Here is a 19,836-nt window from a genome sequence, read left to right on the forward strand (position 1 = left end):
CACATGGGCCTGTCTCTGTTCAGACTAGCCTTTTTCTGAGCACCTACCTCTTCAGTGCAGATTCTGAGTGTAGGAGGCTTGCACTCAGGAGGACTCATGGCTGGGCACTTGGAAAAGGGTACCTCTCACTGCTGCGGCAGAAATCAAAGCCCCTCCAGGGACCGAGGCTAACCCAGCAGAAGCCCAGAGGTCTTTCTGAAAGGTGTCACTATCTCCACACTCACATTGGCTTCAATGGGCAAGACCATAAAGACAATATCACAAATAGTGATGGTGGTGATGGACAGCATATATCCTGTGAATGTCAGCACTGTTCTAAAAGTTTTACATGAATTATTTTAGTTAATTTTAGTTCATTTTCTCACCATCCCTATGAGGTTGATACCATTATTGTTTCCATTTTATACTTAATGGTATTGAGGTGCAGAGAGTGTAACCAGTTTGCCAACATTTCACAGCAAAAATGATTCTTCTAATCTTTGTCTTCAAGAAACTGGGGTTTGAGACAACTTTATCTGATCACATTCACTCATCTTACAGGTGTTTAAGCTCCGCTTCTTTGCTGGCTCACGGTTGACACAGGGGATATATGGGGCAGAGGTAAGCAGACAATGGGGTCACTCTGATGCTTGGACCTCTGAAAAAGGTCATGGAAGCACCAGTTCCAAGAGGCTCAGACAGGAGCGGGCCACTTGCCAACTTGTCTGTCCTCTTAGTGATGAGAGGCAGTCTGGGTGGTGGCCCAGCCCCTCTGCTCTGGCTGGGGTGTGCCACCAGGGGTGGGGGTTGGGGGGGGTAAGGGGAGTGGGTAGTGAAAGGTTTGAGGTGAGGAAACTGGAGTTGGAGACAGCAAGACATATTAGAGGAAGGTTTATTCCCCAGTAACTAGCGGGACTCATTATGGAGGTAGAGAAATCAGGATTAAAGGAGGAGGGAGAGGAGAAAGGACCCAGCAGGGCTGACTCCACAGACAAAAATGGAGAGCACCAACGCGTGGAGTGGTGAAAAGTATTTTGAGGGGAGGAACAGGAAAGGGTTGACCCAGGGCACTCAGCACATGCTGATTGGTGGTTCAGTGTCTTGGGAATGTCTTGGTGGCAGATGCCAGTAATGTCATAACTCCGCCTCCCTGTTGGAGGGAGGGAGGATCTCACAGGTAGGAGGTTGAGGAGGGGACATCTTTCTCCTTTCACTGGTTCCCACCAGAATCATTCAGGGAGCAACTGCTTTGGGGGCCCAAGGGAGCCCACCTCCTACTCCATCACTATGAAGTGAGCACCCAAGGACAGGGACCCCAACAGGGGCTGAATCAAGCTAACTCAGTGGAAACCTCTTCCCACTACTGTCTCCAAGCCAGATATCAAAGTTAGATCAAAGGATGAACTTTCCAATTGCTGGTCCAGAGACTGCTGGAATGTTTGCACATGAGAGGCCTTTGGGAGGATACCATGCCCAGGTTCTGTCATACTCATCCTGCCCTGTGAGGCACACTGCTGATGGAGACACTGAGGGAGGGGCAGGCCCTATGCCAGTGCTGACACCAGAGCCACACCTTGGTTTTACTTGTGGGAGAACCTGCTCTAAAGCTGAGGGTAAGAGAGGGTTTCATCCCATTACAATGCCCAAGGGTTTCTTTGGGGCTCTTCCCCTCCCACTACTCCTCATAGGCTACTCTGGAAACAGGACTGGGGTGGGAGGTGGGACCTCCCCAGGACAAAGAATGGCTCTGTGGGATGTTGTGTTCAGAGACAGAAATAGACAAGCAAACCAACAAGACAGACAAGTTTGGCCTTCTAGCTCTTCCCTAGAGAGAGGTAGTTTGCCTTTATTTATTTTATTTTATTGAGATTTTTTTTTTTTAAAAATCACCATTTTAAAATGTACAATCCAGTCCTGGCCAGTATGATTAAGTGGTTAGAATGTTGAATCAAAGGGTCTTGGGTTTGATTTCTGGTCAAGGGCATGTACCTGGGTTGCAGGTTTGATCCCAGCGCAGTCAGGATGCCTTGAGAGGCAACCAATTAATGCATCTTTCTCATGTACAATCCAATGGTTTCCATTTTATGCACATTCACCACTATCTACTTACAGAGCAATTCATCACACAAAAGAAACTTTATACCTATTGCCCGTTCCTCCCTCTTCCCTCTGCCCCCACTAATTTATTCTGTCTCTGGATTTGGCCATTCTAGACATTTAACATGAGTGGAAACATACATACACTATGTGTTCTTTGGTTTTCTTTTACTTACCATAATGTTTTCAAGGTTCATCATGTTGTAGCATCATGTATCAGCACTTCCTGTCTTTTTATTGCTGAATAATATTCTATTGTATGGAATCAGTCACTGTTCATGGACCCTGGGGTTGTTTACATCGATTGGCTGTTATGAATGATGCTGTATGAACATTAGTGTCTGTGTTTTTGTGTAGGCATATTTTTTTTAATATATTTTATTGATTTTATACAGAGAGGAAGGGAGAGAGATAGAGAGTTAGAAACATCGATGAGAGAGAGTCATTGATCAGCTGCCTCTTGCACACCCTCCACTGGGGATATGCCCACAACCAAGGTACATGCCCTTGACTGGAATTGAACCCGGGACCTTTCAGTCCCCAAGCTGACTCTCTATCCATTGAGCCAAATCAGTCCCAGCGGCATATTTTTTAAAAAAATTCTTTTTGGTCTATCTACCTAGGAGTGAAATCTATACTAATAAAAGGGTAATATGCTAATTAGACCTAGATACCTTCAGGACAAAGTCATGGTGGCAGGACCTAGGCAGACGCCTTTAGGGGCAATCAGGCAGGTGGGTGTGGGGGGAGTTGGGAGTGATCAGGCTGGCGGGGGAGGGGGGCAGTTATGAGGGATCAGGCCTGAGGTCGATAAGGCTGGCAGGCAGGTGAGGGGTTAGGAGCCAGCGGTCCTGGATTGAGAGAGGGATGTCTGACTGCTGGTTTAGGAGGGATCGAGCCTAAATCGGCAGTCAGACATCCCCCGAAGGGTCCCAGATTGGAGAAAGTGCAGGCCAGGCTGAGGGATCTCTTTCTCTCTCCCCCGCCCCCACACCCTCTGCATGAATTTCATGCACTGGGCCACTAGTTGTGGAATAATATGGTAATTATATGTTTAACTCTTGGGGAACTGCTTTCCCCAAGAGTTAAACATAAAATGTGGTCATACTGTGGTTTCAATTTCTCCATCTCCTCACCAACACTTATTTTCTGTGCCTTCATTCTTTTAATACACATTTTATAGAGAACCTACTTGGTGTGAAGCCTATGCTTGGGATGGGGATACAGAGGGACTGAGATTCAGGCTGCTCTGGAAGGGTCAGGGGCCATAGACAGGAAACAGTGGCTGCTGGTTATGAATGAAGTGAAGGATGGGGAATGGGTGCCTTATCCATGAGGAGGGTGTAGGGCAGACTTCAAAGGAGTCAATGGTTATGCTGTGCTCCCTGGTCCCTGTCATTGGGAGGGTTGGTGGCCAAGGTGCCAAATATTGCCATCTGAAAAGTCCCATCCTTTCCTGAAAACCACCCATTAGAGCCTGTTTCTTGTGTTGAAAAGATCATATGCCATTTGTAGCTTGTGTATTGGCAGAACCAGCTGCAGCTGAGTGCTGTGACCTGTTTTACCAATAAAGTACCTTGGAAATTTGGGGGGGGGGGGGGATCATATACCAGCAACACAAACCAGATGAGGAAACTGAGGCTTAGAGGGGATGATCTGCCAAAGGTCACTTTGGAAGACCAGAGCTCTGACCTCTAGAACCCATCCTGGAGGCCTTTGAACTAGGATGGGATGAACCACAGGTGGCTAGAATGAGGCTGGTGGTAGAAAAGGGGAGGCAGCAGAAGGCTTAAAGGAAGGGGGAGGGGAGGCCCAGGTATGAGGAAGCCAAGCTTCAAAGACTTTCCCAGGCTTGCAGGAAGGGGTTCTGGGCAGGGTGTGTGGGGAGAAGGGGTAAACAATAGAGGCTCCTGTGGCCTGTTCTGTCCAGTTTCAGTTCTACCTCATTTGCTCTCTGAGGCCCCAGGGTTGGAGTGGGTTTGGTGTATGGGGGATGGCTCTTAGTCAAACCCATCTTGGTCCCTAGGGGGTGGGAATGGAGGGATGAGCTCAACACTAGTCATCAGCCTGCCTTGTCTCTGACAGGTCTGAGGGAAGAGGCTGGAGGCCTGGTTGGGTTCCATCCTCACTGGGTTGGGGTGAGCTAGGGCTGGGTCTGGCTGGTCGACAATGCCAATGGCCTCTTCTATTTTGGAGCTTGAAGCATCCAGTGGGTGGTGACTGGCCCCAAAAGTAGACTTGGGAAATGTTTGTTCAATTAACTAATACTTATTATATATAATTGATTTCAGAGAGGAAGGGAGAGGGAGAGAGAGATAGAAACATCAATGATGAGAGAGAATTATCAGTTGACTGCTTCCTGCACCCTCCACACTGGGGATTGGGCCTGCGACCAGGGCATGTGCCCTGACCAGGAATTAAACCATGACCTCCTGGTTCATAGGTTAATGCTCAACCACTGAGCCATGCCAGTGGGCAATGAATTAATACTTCATAGGACTAAGTTGAAATTTATTCACTCACTTACTCTTAGAGACTCACAGGTCCTCAGGGTATATCCCTGGCCACATCAGTTGCTGTGGGTATGTGGAGAAGGGGTGGGATATAGCCCCTGCCCTCCTGGACAGTAGAAGAGGTCCTGATCCTCCATAGTGCTCAGTGGCAATGGCTCTGATAGGGTTGCAGATAGGGATGGGCCTCACCTGGTGCTCAGGTGGGTGGGCTGGCAGCCCCAGGCCCTGCCTGATCCTGGAGGAAGATTTCCTATTCCACCATGGAGTGTGAGCTCAGAGATCATGCACCAGGTTTACCAAATATGGTGCCAATTAAAGGTCTTGTACCACCTTTGGGTGGCAGGGGTCTTTGAGGCCCTGTGAGGGAGGTGTCTGTGGCTACTTTCATATATTTGGTTCACTTGAGTCTCCAGAGTTAAGGTACATTCTTCAGGGGCTCTGGGCACTGACAGAGAGAGCTCAGGCCTTCCTCCTCTGGGGCTCAGCTCACTCAGGCTGACTTTATCTTTTTATCTTGTTCCCTGGTAGCCCCCAGGCCTGTCCCAGCAGCTGCTGTGAGGAAATATGAGTAAAATTGGAGTCATGGGGGAAGTCCAGATGATGATGTCCTTGAAGTGCCTCTTGCCATTCTGGCCTCCTGAAGGCCTCACTTCCCCATCATGTGGGGCTTTGAGGACACTTTTTAGATCTTTAGCAAAAGGCTTCTGAGGGACTGGCTTTTCCTTGGGGCTGCCCTGGTGTGTTGCACTGTGGGGTGGGGTATTTTGGTAACTCCAGGTGCTCAGTGTGGCTGAAACTCCCAAGGATGGCTTAGCTGCCCAAGTATAAGCCTCCATGCTGTGCCAGCCAAGCCGGTACCACTGTGAGGACAGACATCAGGTCATCATTCATGCCTTTGGGCCAAACCCAGGGAGAGGACATTAAAACCAACTAGGTACTGTTAGTACAGTTAGTGATTCTTGAATTCTGTCTTTGTGTAAAAGCAGGACTTAGCTGAGCAAAGAAAGAGCTGAGGAAAGCTACATGGTCAGAGGCACAGAGGTAGGGAGTGTTTCCATATGACTGGAGAGGAGTGGATATAGAGTGATAGAAGGGCAGGGTGGCTCAGAAAAGACTCCAAGGGCGCAGGCAAGGAGCAGGAATCTTCCCTGAAGCCAGCAGTGGAGTGAAGAGCTGGAAGGCCTCCCGCCTGAAGCTGGCATGGACAGTTCCACCCTGTGGCTGAGGGCAGCCAACTCAGCTCTGTCTCTGTGAGGGCCAGGGGCTGGTGGCCCACACAAGCAGTGATATAGCCTGGGTTGACTCCATAGGGCTCGGGCCCTACTTCTGAGGGATGTAGGTTGGTACAGAGGGGAGGGTATGAATTTGGAGTTCCCCAACCCTGGGTCCAGATCCAGACTCTGCTGGGATACACACCAGGTTGGTAAGGCTGTGGGAAAGAGGCACCTCACACCTTGCTGTTCCACTTCTGGAGTCTGTCCTACAGCAACACCTGCATGTATATGGAGTGTGAAAAATAATGTTTACAGTTGTTTGTATTGAAAAAGGCACATGAGTTTGTAATGCCCAGATTTCAAGATCCCCAAGGACCACCAGGGAGCTGAGTCCAATGCAAAAGCAAAGAGCCTTTATTAGCCGGCCGGGTGAGCGAGTAGCTGGGCGACTGCTCTGCCATTCTCTACACAGGGAGACCAGAGAGCAGCAGTGACCCTTTGTGTATGAACACTTTTAAGCCCATTAACCACATCCTGTTTTTGCAGAGCAAGTAACCCAAGACAAAACAGGTTTTCCCAAGCAACGTCAGAGTCATGCCATTGACAACCATGTTGTTCACAGGGTCATCCTGTTCTTCAGAAAGCTGACAGTGATCTATGAAAGAAGGCCTACATGCTGGGAAGGGGCCATAAGACCCTATCTCAAGGCCTGGCCTGGTATCAGCACTGACAACTCCATCTGGGGCATAGTCCACGGGCTCTCTGGAAGCATGCTCAAAAATTCCCACTCTCCAACAAGTTATGATTAATATAATAGCTTTGCTAACTCAGGAGAATGTCACTCACAACTGTAACCCTTCTTGTATCCCTGTATGCACAAGATGATTCACAAGATTGGAAACACCCTCTATACCCATCCATATGGAACTGGTTTAGACTGTGGTATGTTCACATGATGGAATACTACAGAGCAGTAAAAAATATAGATGCTTTCTATGATGAACATCCACAAACCCCTGAGATTTTTGTCAAGTTAAAAAGCAAGTGTGAGCTCTAGCTGATTTGGCTTGGATAAAGTATCGGCCTGTGGACTGAAGCATCCCTGGTTCTGTTCCAGCCAAAGAACACAGGCCTGGTTGCAGGCTCGATCCCCAGTAGAAACTGAGCAACCAATCAACGATTCTCTCTGATCATTGATGTTTCTCTCACTCTCCTTTTCTCTCTGAAACCAATAAAAACATAAAATAAAATACTTTCTCCTTTTTGTGAGATGCCTTTCACTTAAAAAAAAAAGAAAAGAAAAGAAAAAAAAAGAAGCAAGTGTGAGTTTGTGACATGGTTGTCAAGAGCAGAGGCAGCTCATGACTTTCTGGCCAGGTTGGAAGCTCAGGAGACTGGGGAGTTCAGTGATTAGAAAGAAGGAAAAGGGCCAGGGTAGTGAGATGGAGACCAGCTTTGGGGGGCCCCTGGGCTCAGAGAAGAAACTGAAAACTACCAGGACCCAAGCAACCGTGTTTAGCAGGTGCTGATCAGCTTTACCTGGCCCAAGATCTGGCATCGGTAAAGCAATCACCACATGTGAACTGTGCTTTATGTGCACTGTTTCATTAAACTTCGAAACAACTCCAAACCCCATGAGGGAGGCTGGAGGTGGGGTGGGGGCTCTGCGAGGGTTCCTGAAGGCTGCGAAGACATGAAAAAGGGTTTGATACTAAGAGGCAGCAACAGAAGGTCAAGGAGGTTAGGACACGTGAGACAGGGTGAGTGCCATGTTCCGTGGGGCTTTTCTGGAACAAGGCTGAGGTGACTTCTTGCTCCCCTCAGGCTCCTGAGTTCTGAGTCCTGAGAAGAGGAGACTGTGGGAGGGGAATGTGGTCAGAGCTAAAGGAGGGACAAAGGCCCTAAGGCAGAAGTGTCAACATCTCTTACAGATAACCTGATGTTTGTTTCCACTGTGGTGAGAAGATCATAAAGGAAATCCATTTAAGTTGGGGAATCTTTTAAAATACTTTTCTGAAGTGAGGGTGTAAATCTCTTTTCCAACCTGGCCCTACCTTCGGGCCCAAGCCTGGCTGCTCTCAGAGGACCCCAAACAGAAGGGCTTTTGAATGGGACAACCATGCAGACACAGAGGTGGGAGGAGAGTGGGCAGGGCCAGAGGCAGTCTGGGTAAAGACAAGGAGGCAGGGAAGCCATGTGGTATCAGGGAGAGAGGCTGAGGCTTAACTGTGGAGACCAGCTGGCCAAGTAGGGTCCAGTGGGTGCTGCTCAGCAGGCATGGGTGCTGAGAAGTAGAGTCTTTGCTGAGTGTGACCTGACCAGCGATGCCTGCTGGCGCTCAGCATCTTCTCCAGGTCCTGGGCCAAAGGTCCCAGGAGAGAATCGATGTCTGGAGGCGGGGCTGGGGCCAACTGGACTTTAGAGACAGGTGCTGGGTTTGCTAGCTTGTGTCTGGTCACCTATTCCTTTCTGGGCCTACCTGGACCTTACCTATTGAATCATCGGAGCTAGACACTTGCCTGGGGGTGGATCTTCCCTTTTGGCTTATCATTTCTCAAGAATCCACCTATTTCCTCTTTTCTGAAAACGGGAACTGACGTTGTTACCTTCAGAAAGAGGAATTAATCTTTGTTGATAGCTCTCCCCACACTTGCCCCTCCCCCCACACATGCACTAACATGTGGTGTGTGAGCAGGTACCAGGCCTGAGCTGGTATCCACCTGGTGATATCCTTATAAAGCCTCACAGAGAAGACACTATTGTCCCCCGGTGGGGAAGCTGAGGTCATGCATAGGAGATGCAGTGACACCCAAGGCTGCAGTGTGTGGTGGTCTAGTGAGGCCACTGGTGTGAGTTGAGTACGGAGAGGCCTGGCCATGGCATTTCTGTCCCCTGCACATGGCCTGCCAGGCACCCTTGTGGCCAGGTAAATTCCTATTCTTCCCCCCTGAGTGCTCATTTCATGGGTGCCTGGGGCTTCTGTGGCTCTCATGGATGAAAGTTCCTCCATCTCTAATGACAGGCAATCTGGGTTTGAAGAGAGGCTAGAAGGGGGGACTTGGTCCAGGACTGGCTTCACAGACACTCCTCAATTTACTAAGGGGACTGGCGGCCAGAGCATTGGGTCCACACATAGTGGCTGGACCTGGCTCCCACTGGTGACTCACAGATCCTGCTCTCTGCTTCTACCCAGCTCCCACAAATGCCCCACTCTTCTCTCTGACTGCACAAGTGCAAAGAACACAGGTTCTGGGCTCAGAGAGGGGGCTTCAAAGCCACCTGTGTGACCTTGGGCAAGTCCTGTGAACCTACAAATCAGACCTCCCCAAAGGGTTGCTACGGCTGCGGAGCCTGTGAGAGCCTGGTGTGCAGTAAGTACTACTTTTTTTCCCTTAGGAGCCCAGCCTCCTGGGACCACCCTGATTGTCAGCCCCTTGGTGCCTAGGCAGCCAGCTCCGAAAAGATCTGGGCACTGGAGCTTTAAGACCGCCTCTGGTTGTTGATGGTTCAGCTGGGAGTTTTGGCATTTACACTCCTTTCAGGGCCTCACAGAAGGAGGTGGGAGCTTCAGAGCAAGATTGAAGAAGCACTTGTGAAGGCGGGCCTCAGGCCATGCCATCAGGTGCCTCTGAGAGGCTCACCCCAGGCATTTGTGGGGCTCAGGGCAGAAGTACAAATGGAGGCTCACATAACATATGTGTAGATATTTAAAGGCTATAAATCAAGCAAGTAAAAGGCATTCTGCTTTGTGTAAAAGCAGGACTTAGCTGCAAAGCAAGAGCTGAGGGAAACTACATGGTCAGAGGCACCAAGGTAGGGAGTGTTTCCATATGACTGGAGAAGAGCGGATATAGAGGAATAGGAGGGCTAGAACATATTCTATTGTTCTACCCCTCCTATTCCTCTATATCCGCAGCTGGGGTGGCTCAGTGGTTTAGCGTCAACCTATAAACCTAGTTTAATTCCCAGTCAGAGCATATGTCCGGATTGCAGGCTCAATCCTGAGTGTCCAGGAGGCAAAAATTAGATAATTCTCTCTCATCATTGATGTTTCTATGTCTCTCTGTCTTCCTCTCTCTGAAATCAATAAAAATATATTTTAAAAAATAGAATATGTTCTAGCCTCCTACATTGACAAAACTACTTTCATAACAACCTGGAAGGCCAGGTTGCATTTAGAACTCTTGGCCTCCTGGATTCAGTTCTGCAATGTGGCAGCACAGAGAACCATCTCCAGCCCCTCCTCCAGTTCCAACTTGGGAAGTGCATGTGGTCACCTCAGGCCATTTGTCCACGGTCCATTCACATAGCTGGAGCAGCTGCCCTGGGTTACACCGTAGCCTGGGTATGCACACCAGCCACATGCCCAGGGAAAGGCCCAGAAGACAGAGGAACTTGTGGCAGGAAATTCTGGGGTCCTGCATTTGGATAGGAATGTCTCCTTGGCTCAGTCTTTTTGCACCCCCACTTCCACCGTGAGAGGGAGGCTGAAGCCAGAGGAGGTCCAGAGTGGGTTCCTCTACAGTGGGGGATCCAGGACAAGGACACTTCTTGGCTGGGCCTAAGTTCTATGCCCTGGGGGTACTGCCAGGTTCTGGTTCCAGAGTGAATGTCACCACCACACCCACTACCCCCCTCCACCCTGCTTACACCCCAGCCCTTGAGCCCAACTGGACCATGGTGACTCAGGCCACATTCCTTGCTGAGCTCACAGTCTAGGGAGCTACCCCTCTCTCCCCTGGACAACAGGGCTTTCTTCAGCACCAGCCATTCTCTTCCTAACCAGGATGACTCACTTTTATCATGGAGGAGGGGGAGGGGTATCCACCACCACCTGCTCCCCACCTCTCTGGAACCTGATATTGCCCTGTCTAGTCTGGCTCTGTGGACTGCTCAGTGCTGGGCCCTACAGCCAGTGGGCAACTATTACTATAATAGCTTCTTCCAGGAAAGTGGGGCACCAACTCCACTTCAGTTTCTTGCTCACTCAGCTGAAAAGCCACAGCTTTCTAACCCTCAGGCTCCCAACCCTCACTGGGAGCTAGCTGTTTCTTCTCTGATGCTATGTGACAGTCTCAGGTCAGGGCTCCGGTGCTTCCCTCATGGGGGCACATCTGCCACAGGCTACCGGTGCCTACACACCTTCTCTTTCTGGGCTCCCTTGTTACCACCTTAGAGAGTGTGGGGTGGAGAGGCAAGGGGAGGAAAAGGTAGTGAGCAGACTGCTGTCAGGGTTCAGAGGAAATTCAGAGACCTTTTCCATTGGGAGAGAAAGGCCCTAGCCCTGGAAGGGGGTGGGAGTTTGACAGTGTTTTCCCAGGAAGGCTGAAGCATGCCCCAAACTTCAGCTATGAAGGGCCTGCCACTATGTGATCAGAAACACACTGGACTGAACACCCAGGGAGAATCTATTTTGTACATCCTTCCAGTGTGGCCACTGTCCTGCACCCCCATCCCATGGGAGCCAACACAGCTCCCATGGGATGGGGTTCCCTGTTGGTGGGGACCAGATCTGGGACCTGGTGAGGAGGTGCCAACCTCATCCTGCCAGGTAAAGGAGAGAGAGCATCTGTCAGCCTCTGGGCAGCGGGCCCATCGTGGATGGTCTCTTCTCCTTTTTCATCAGATATCCCTCATTTCCCTCCTGGCAAGCTATCCCCTCCCTAGCTGGCCTAATAGGGACCAGTAGCCCAATCTGTCAGTTAATGAAAAGACTTCAGGATGGGGGGCAGTGCCCAGGACAGTTAACACAGTGAAGGGGGGCATTCAGGCCAAACTTGTGGTGGACCATGTGCCCAACTTCTTCCCCTGCGGGCCAGCCTACCTGGATGAGATGGGACATGGGCCAGGCACTCTGATCTGAGTGGGAACCACTGAGCCCCTCCTTTCCTCCACACCTTACACCTATGGTGTCCCGGTCTCCATGCCATCCTCCTGCCTTACTGCCCTTGAGGACCCCAGCCCCCCTTTCTGAGGAAACCTCCCAACTGCAGAGCTCCTAGCTGAGGTCCAGGTGAGGACCCAGCACAGGCCTTTGTTCTGTGAGCTGAGACTCCAGGGAACTGGTCCAGGTACCCTCTCAGCAGGTGCTGGGTCCCAGGGCTCAGCGCAGGCAAGGGAGGGTTCGTGGTGCTCCAGCATTCAGGGGTGAGTCTCAGTGTGTCACATACTATTCACCTCATTTCCCTGACAGAATAGCCCAGCTGCATCCGATGGGAAGCGCCTCCCTCCTCTGGGAGGGGCTCAGGAAGCAATTGAGGATCAGACCTTATGTTTGTGTCTATCCAGCCCTGTTGGCGCCACAGGATATTCTGGGAGCTTCTGCAGGGGGTAGGAAGCTAGGGAGCAGGAGATGGGGCTGCAGGATTAGAAACTGGACATGACCCAGGCCCCTCCTGGGAAGAAATTGTCTTCTATTCTAACTAGGGCTCCAAGTTGAGAGATGGCTCAAACTAGGCTACCACGGCTCCTTGCCCTTAACTATCCTGGCACACCCTGGAGACCTTTAAGGAAAACCACCAGCAGATACCAGGCCTCAGGGTTGCCTGAGGTTCGGGAGCTGCCAGGGGCAGGGAATGGCCAGAGGCTGACTTTAGGTGGGTGGGTGGGATAGGGGATCCTCTGAGGAGAGCAGACAATCTGGGTGAGAGGCTCTAAGCTAGGCCCTGGGGAGGGGAGCCTCTGGGACACCGCATTCCTCTGGAGCATTACTGAGTCCCGCTGGTGGGCTGGGCTGGAGGACTAGTCACTTCCTTTTTATGGACCACACCTTTTGAATGAGATCACCTCCTACTTCACTACTGGACTACCTGGCTATTGCAGGATCAAATAAGGTAATGAAGAGGCTAAAAAGCAGAAAGGTGGTATTATTAGCAGGAATCATATTTGACTTGCTAATTGGTTTCCTAAAAATAGCCACATTTATTATAGTGCAGGGAGAACCGTAAACGAGCCAGCGCCTGGATTCTTGATGTGCTGCTGTGGCAGCCTTGCTGTATGGATTTGGGTTGGACTCTGACCCTCCCTGGGCTTCTGGTTCCAGATGGAGACTGGACACTCTCTGAGGGCCATAGGCCCGAGTCTAAAACAGTAGCCAAATGCAGACTCAGGGAGAACGTCTCCTCCCATCTGGGCTCTGGAGGACTGGCTTCCTCTGAATCACTAGGTCAGAGCAATTGGTGTCGCTGAAGCTGGCTATTCCTGGCACCTGTTAGGGAATCTAAAGGGGGTCCTGAGTCTGGCCTTGATCTTGGAGTCTGGGGACAGGCTGCCCACTTTCCATTACAGAGCCCAACCATTAGCAGGGACTGCAGACAAGAGGGCTCACAGAGAGGAGTGGGGCCTGGCAGGGTAGGAGTTAGGGGTAAGGGGAGAGGGGCTGCAGACGCAGAGGGACATCTAGCTGTCTGGAATGCTTCCTGAGCCCCTCCCAGAGGAGGGAGGCGCTTCCCATCGGATGCAGCTGGGCTATTCTGTCAGGGAAATGAGGTGAATAGTATGTGACACACTGAGACTCACCCCTGAATGCTGGAGCACCACGAACCCTCCCTTGCCTGCGCTGAGCCCTGGGACCCAGCACCTGCTGAGAGGGTACCTGGACCAGTTCCCTGGAGTCTCAGCTCACAGAACAAAGGCCTGTGCTGGGTCCTCACCTGGACCTCAGCTAGGAGCTCTGCAGTTGGGAGGTTTCCTCAGAAAGGGGACTGGGGTCCCCAAGGGCAGTGGGAATTCCAATTGGCTGGGAAGTCCATTCGCTCAGTGCATGTTTATTGAGCACCTACTATGTGTCAGGCACTGTGCCACCTGTTGCAGAGATAATATAGGGCAAATTAGATCCAGTTTCAATCTAGTGGGGGAAGAAGGCACTCATTACTAAGCACCCAAGTAAACCTACAAAATACAGGCAACTCTGACAAGGTTTACAAAGAGTCATGTATGGTGCCAGGGGCATGTGTAATGGGGAATTTGACTTAATTGAAAGGTCAGGGAAGGCCTTCTGGAGGAGGTGACATGGATTGAAACCTAAAGGATGAGTAGGCACTCTCTAAGCAAAGCAAAAAGTGGGAGGGGAATTCTGAGCAGAGGGTGCAGTGGAGCAAAGATGGTGGTGAGCAGATGCATACAAGGGGCTGAAGAAGAGCTGGGGTGGTTGGAGTGGAGATGGGGAAGCCAGAAGGCCTGCTTTTACCTTTAGTGTGATGAAGGTCCTGGGGGGGGGGGGGGGATAAGGGAGGAGATATTTCAATTTGAAGAAGCCTTACTGTGGCCCAGGCCAGAAGTGGTGGTGGCTATGGGACAGGGAGGGTATTCAGGCGGTAAGATCAAGAGCACTAGGACATGGCCAGATTCAGATGTCAGCATAAGACAGCAGGAGGATGTCACATTGACTCATCAAAATGCTGATCTCTAAGTACACCTGGGAAGGAAGACAAAGGCTGTGGAATAGATGTTCCTTCCTTCCATGCTTCCCATGTGATTTCTTAAAAAACAAAACAAAGCAAAAAAAAAACAAAAAACCATTCTTAAAAAAAAAAATATATATATATATTTTATTGATTTTTTTTTTTTCTTCAGAGAGGAAGGGAGAGGGACAGAGAGTTAGAAACATTGATGAGAGAGAAACATTGACCAGCTGCCTCCTGCACACTCCCCACTGGGCATGTGCCTGCAACCAATGCACATGCCCTTGATCAGAATCGAACCTGGGACCTTTGAGTCCGCAGGCCGACGCTCTATCCACTGAGCCAAACCAGTTAGGGCAAAAAAACCCATTCTTATTGATTTCAGAGGAAGAAGAGAAAGAGAGAGATATCAATGATGAAAGAGAATCATTGATCAGCTGCCTCCTACATGCCCCCACTGGGAACTGAGCCTATACTCGGGCATATACCCTTGACCAGAATTGAACCCCAGACCTTCAGGCCGACACTCTATCCACCGAGCCAAACTGGCTAGGGTCCCTGTCTGATTTCACTGCTGAGAGGAACTGTCCCCTGTGAATCACCAGCCCCTCTGGCAATATAAGCTGGATCCTGCCAGGATGCTGCACCCTCTCCTCAGCTATGTGTTCCCATCTCTATTTACCTTGCCCCTGTGTCCAGGGAACCTGATGTGACTCTCCAGCCCCTTGCCCCTTGGTGTCTGCACTCCAGGGGGAGGAGTTTGTGAGAACTGGAAGGCTAACGGGGACAATTGGCCCTTACAGGGGGCAGTCCTACAGACAGTGCCTGGACTTTATTATATGGTGACGTCAATGGGAACCTGAGGAGGGTGACAAAAGGGGCTTCTGGGAGACCATCTGATTTGATCTCCTGGGGCACAGCCAGATTGAGTGCTGAGGACCAGGGAGGGTATGACTTACCGCAGCAGAGCACAGCACACCTGCATGAGAACCTCCAGCCTTCAGGGCATTTTATTTATTTATTTATTTATTTATTTATTTAAAAAATAAATTTTCATTGTTCAGATTATTACAATTGTTCCTCTCTCCCCCCTCCCCCAATAGCTCCCTCCACCCAGTTCCCACCTCACCCTCTGCCCTTACCTTCCCTACACTGTCCTCATCCATAGATGAATGATTTTTGTCCAGTCTCTTCCTGAACCCCCAGCAGCCCATTCTTTCTGAGAATTGTCAGTCCACTCCCTTTCTATGCCTGATTCTATTATATTCACCAGTTTATTCTGTTTCTCAGATTTTTTATTTACTTGAGTTTTAGATTCACTTGTTGATAGATATGTATTTGTTGTCACTTTGTTGTTCATAATTTTTATCTTTACCTTTTTCTTCTTTTTCCTCTTCTTAAAGAATACCTTTCATCATTTCATATAATATTGGTTTGGCGGTGATGAACTCCTTTAGCTTTTTCTTATATGTGAAGCTCTTTATCTGGCCTTCAATTCTGAATGATAGCTTTGCTGGGCAGAGTAATCTTGGTTGTAGGTTCTTGTTATTCATCACTTTGAATATTTCTTGCGACTCCCTTCTGGCCTGCATAGTTTCTGTTGAGAAATCGGCTGACAATTGCATGGGTGCTCCCTTGTAGGTAATTAACTGTTTTTCTCTTTCTGCTTTTAATATTCTCTCTTTGGCTTTTGCCCTTGGCATTTTAATTATGATATGTCTTGGTATGGTCCTCTTTGGATTCCTTTTGTTTGAGGTTCTCTGCACTTCCTGGAATCGTGAGTCTGTTTCTTTCACCAGGTGGGAAAAGTTTTCTGTCATTATTTCTTCAAATACGTTTTCAGTATCTTGCTCTCTCTCTTCTGGCACCCCCATAATTCTGATGTTGGTATGCTTGAAGTTGTCCCAGAGGTCGGAAAATAGTGAGCTCCCAGCAGAGATTCTTGCTGGAATCAGATTCTAAAAGACTAATTATAGGAAACCTCACCAGTGGGAAGGAATGTAGGACTGCTGGGAGTGACATGAAGACCCCTCACCTGGGGAGGCCAATTGCCCTGTACCGGGATCTCTCCTGGGTTCTGGGATAGCTCATCCCCACCCTCCTCTCTCACCTAGGGGAGGTCTGAGACAGCAGCAAAGACACCCAGCCCCATGCAACTTGACCACCCTCCTTACCTCCTAGGGTAGGATTTTGGTAAAAGAACAGTCCTGGAATCCACCAGGGACACTGAGTGTGGAGACCTCACAAAGTTCCTCCTTAGGTCTAGCCTCTCTTCAAACAGCTTTATGTGCAGGCCTGTGGCCTGGGCCGCATGCTCTTTTCCAGAGAGCAGAGGTTGCATGGAGCTGGATGCATTTCCAAAATGTTCTTTAAGCTGGTGGGCATGTAAGGGGGTGAGGGTAAGAATTTATTTTCCTCCAGTGCTCAGGTGATGGAGACCTGATGTTCAGCCCTGTGTGTTTCCCCTCTCTGCACCCCCCACTGGAAATCACTTCTGCCTTTCCCCCAGACATTGGGTATCCCCACCCTCACACCTACCCTGAGGCCTTGGGTAGGACCTATGGAGTCTTACTGGTGAGAGCTCTTACTCCTGGGACAGCGTTGTCCCATGTGCCCACCAGAGAAGCTCGGGGGAACAGAAGTCTCATCCTGTGCCCAACATCAGTCAGTCCATTGTAAGCTGTTGGGGCCTCCACAAGGGCGGGGTCCTTGTTTCTCCCCAAGTCCAGGCTGGAGGCACCCTGGGACCCAGCCTCTGGTTGGCCCTCCTCCCCATCAGGTCTCTGTCTGGCTCAGGACACAATGAGTGGAGATCAAGCTGCTGGGAGAGGGGTTGGATCTTTCCTCTGCTGTCTCAGACCTCCCTTAGGGGAGGTCCCAGCTTGGCCTCTGGTAGACTGAGTTATCTTGGGCAAATTTCTATTCCTGCCCAGGCCTCAGTTTCCCCATCTGTACAATAAACAGGGTGACTCAAGGAGACTTCCTTCTGACCTCAGATTTTCCCCCCACTTTTACTTTTCTTAGTATTTACTTTATGCTGAATTTACTCCAGGGCCATACATTTTTCTTCCTTCAGTTTCTTCTGTGCAACCTCCTGCTCTGGTTTAGGAACAGTCTGCTCCTTTGCAGTGAGGATCATCTCAATGTGGCTGGGAGAGCTCGTGTATGGGTTCTTCTGCCATGAACTCCGTAAGTTCTGTGCTGCATCCTGGGAGCTTCGTTCACCTGGATGTGCTCAATGACCAGGGAATCTACAGCTAAACCCTGAAGTTCAGCATCACTCTGCATTTTTAAGCAGAAATCCAGCACTCTATTTGGGCCACTCAAATAGAGTGCTGGATTTGTCCAGCCCCATGTTTGGCCTGGGCACACCTGCCAACTGCACCACAGTAACAACAAAATGGCACATATTGCTTCTGTAAAGTGACATCGTTCAGATACTTGGTGGCTTTTTGATACCCATACCTTGGTGGCCTGGGCAGTTCCACGAGTGTTCTTAAAGTGAACATGAAGATTCGAATTTCTCTCTCTCTCTTTCTCTCTCTTCTTTCATTTGTTTGTTAATATTCACCCAAGGATACCTTTAGAGAGAGTGGAAGGGAGAGAAGGGTGGGTGAGAGGGAGAGAAACATTGCTATGAGAGACACATTGATTGGTTGCCTCCTGCATGCACCCAACTGAGGTTGGGGATTGAACCTGCAACTCAAATATGTGCCCTTGACCAGAAATTGACCTGTGACTCTTCAGTTCATGGGCTGACACTCCAAACATTTAGCCATACCGGCCAGGGCTCATTCTGTGAGGTTTGAATGATTTTGTGAGGTTTTCTGGGTTATATGAATATCGAACCATTTTCAGAAGTCACCTCTGGCTGCTTTCGAAAGAACAGATCTCAGCTTTAAAGCCCTCTCTCAACCTCTCTCTCATCCTATCCTTGTTCTCCTGACCCCGCCCATCCTCTCTCCCCTCAGTGTCTGGCAGGCCCCAATCTGGGAGCTCTCACTGAAGGCACACCAATGCCCATCCCCACCTCTTTGTGACCCCTCTCCTTCCCACAGGCCCTGAACACTTGGCCTCTATTCTATTCTAGGCCTGGCTGGCCCTGCTGGTTCAGAGCAGATTCCTGATGGGCACCTAATGGGACCATAAAATTTAGTTTGCCCATAGTAAAATGAATAATGACACCCAACTCCCAGAGCTGTTATGAGGATTAAACAAGCTAATAATACATTTACGAAAGAGCTTGTAGGTGGTGGGCCTGTGTCAGAAGAAGGGCAGTAATTCTGGAAGGCTGCTGTGACTGGTCCCTGAGGCCACTCTTTCCCAGGCCACTGCATGTAGGGCCATGCCAGCATGAGTGGCACTCACAGGCTGGGTTGAAATTCAGGTCAGACCCTTGTTGTCCAGTCCTGGCCCCCTGCTGAGAGAGAGGACTATAGTCTGTGAGAGGAGAGGACAGCTCCTTTACATACTGGTACAAAAGTACACATGATGGTTGGTGGAGGCTGAAGCCATACCTCCAGCACCCGGGGGGCAGGGCAGGCTCTCCGCTTCTGCAGAAGAGAAGGTAAGACATGTCCTGGGTACCATTTAAGATATAAAATTGAGCAAGGTCACAAGCCTTAGTTGAACACTGAAGGTCTCAGGGACCTGGCCCCCATACCTCTTTCTGCCTCATTTTATACCCTTGCCCTCATCTACTATTGGCCATTCTGAATTTCCCAGTAACCATACTGTTCACATGCAACCCTAGGAGTGGGAAGACCAGTTGGGGGCACTGTAAGGGTCTAGGTGACAGAGGATAGTGCCCTTAGTGGGGCAGGGCTGAGGGCCTTGGGAAAGAGAGATAGGGTTTAAATACACTTGGGAGAAGGACGAGAAGGTGCTGGAGTTTGAGGCTTAGCAGTGGTTCTCAACCTTTATAATGCTGCGACTCTTTAATATAGTTCCTCATGTGGTGGTGACTCCCAACCATAAAATTATTTTCGTTGCTACTTCATAACTGTAATTTTGCTACTGTTATGAATCGTAATGTAAATATCTGTGTTTTGCAATGGTTTTAGGCGACCCTGCTAGCGACCCACAGGTTGAGAACCACTGCTGAAGAGCTCCCAGTAGGGATCAGGCCTAAATGGGCAGTCAGACATCCCTCTCACAATCCAGGACTGCTGGGTCCCCACTGCTCGCCTGCCTGCCTTCCTGATTGCCCCTAACCGCTTCTGTCTGCCAGCCTGATTACCCCCTAACCACTCCCATGCCAGCCTGATTGATGCCTAACTGCTCCCCTGCCAGCCTGTTTGCTCCTTACTGCCCTCCCCTGCAGGCTTGATCACCCCCAACTGCCCTCCCTTGCAGGCCTGATCCTTCCCAACTGCCCTCCTCTGCTGCCCATCTTGTGTCCACAGGGGGGCAGCCATCTTGTGTGTTGTAGTGATGGTCAATTTGCATATTACTCTTTTATTATATAGAGACCTGGTGCACGGGTGGGGGCCAGCTGGTTTGCCCTGAAGGGTGTCCCAGATGAGGGTGAGGGTTCCCTTGGGGCATGGAACAGCCTGGGCGAGGGGCCTATGGTAGTTTGCAGGCCAGCCATGCCCCCCAGTGATCCAAGCCAGAGGCCCTGGTATCTGG

The 19,836-nt window shown here is 50.1% G+C and overlaps 1 pseudogene; it reads right to left on the reverse strand.

Moving 5' to 3' along the window:
- Positions 1-17,213: 17,213 nt before the first annotated feature.
- Positions 17,214-17,724, reverse strand: LOC118717587 (annotated as a pseudogene).
- Positions 17,725-19,836: the final 2,112 nt, after the last annotated feature.

Source organism: Pipistrellus kuhlii, unplaced genomic scaffold, assembly GCF_014108245.1.
Source record: "Pipistrellus kuhlii isolate mPipKuh1 unplaced genomic scaffold, mPipKuh1.p scaffold_m20_p_1, whole genome shotgun sequence".
Lineage (NCBI taxonomy): Eukaryota > Metazoa > Chordata > Mammalia > Chiroptera > Vespertilionidae > Pipistrellus > Pipistrellus kuhlii.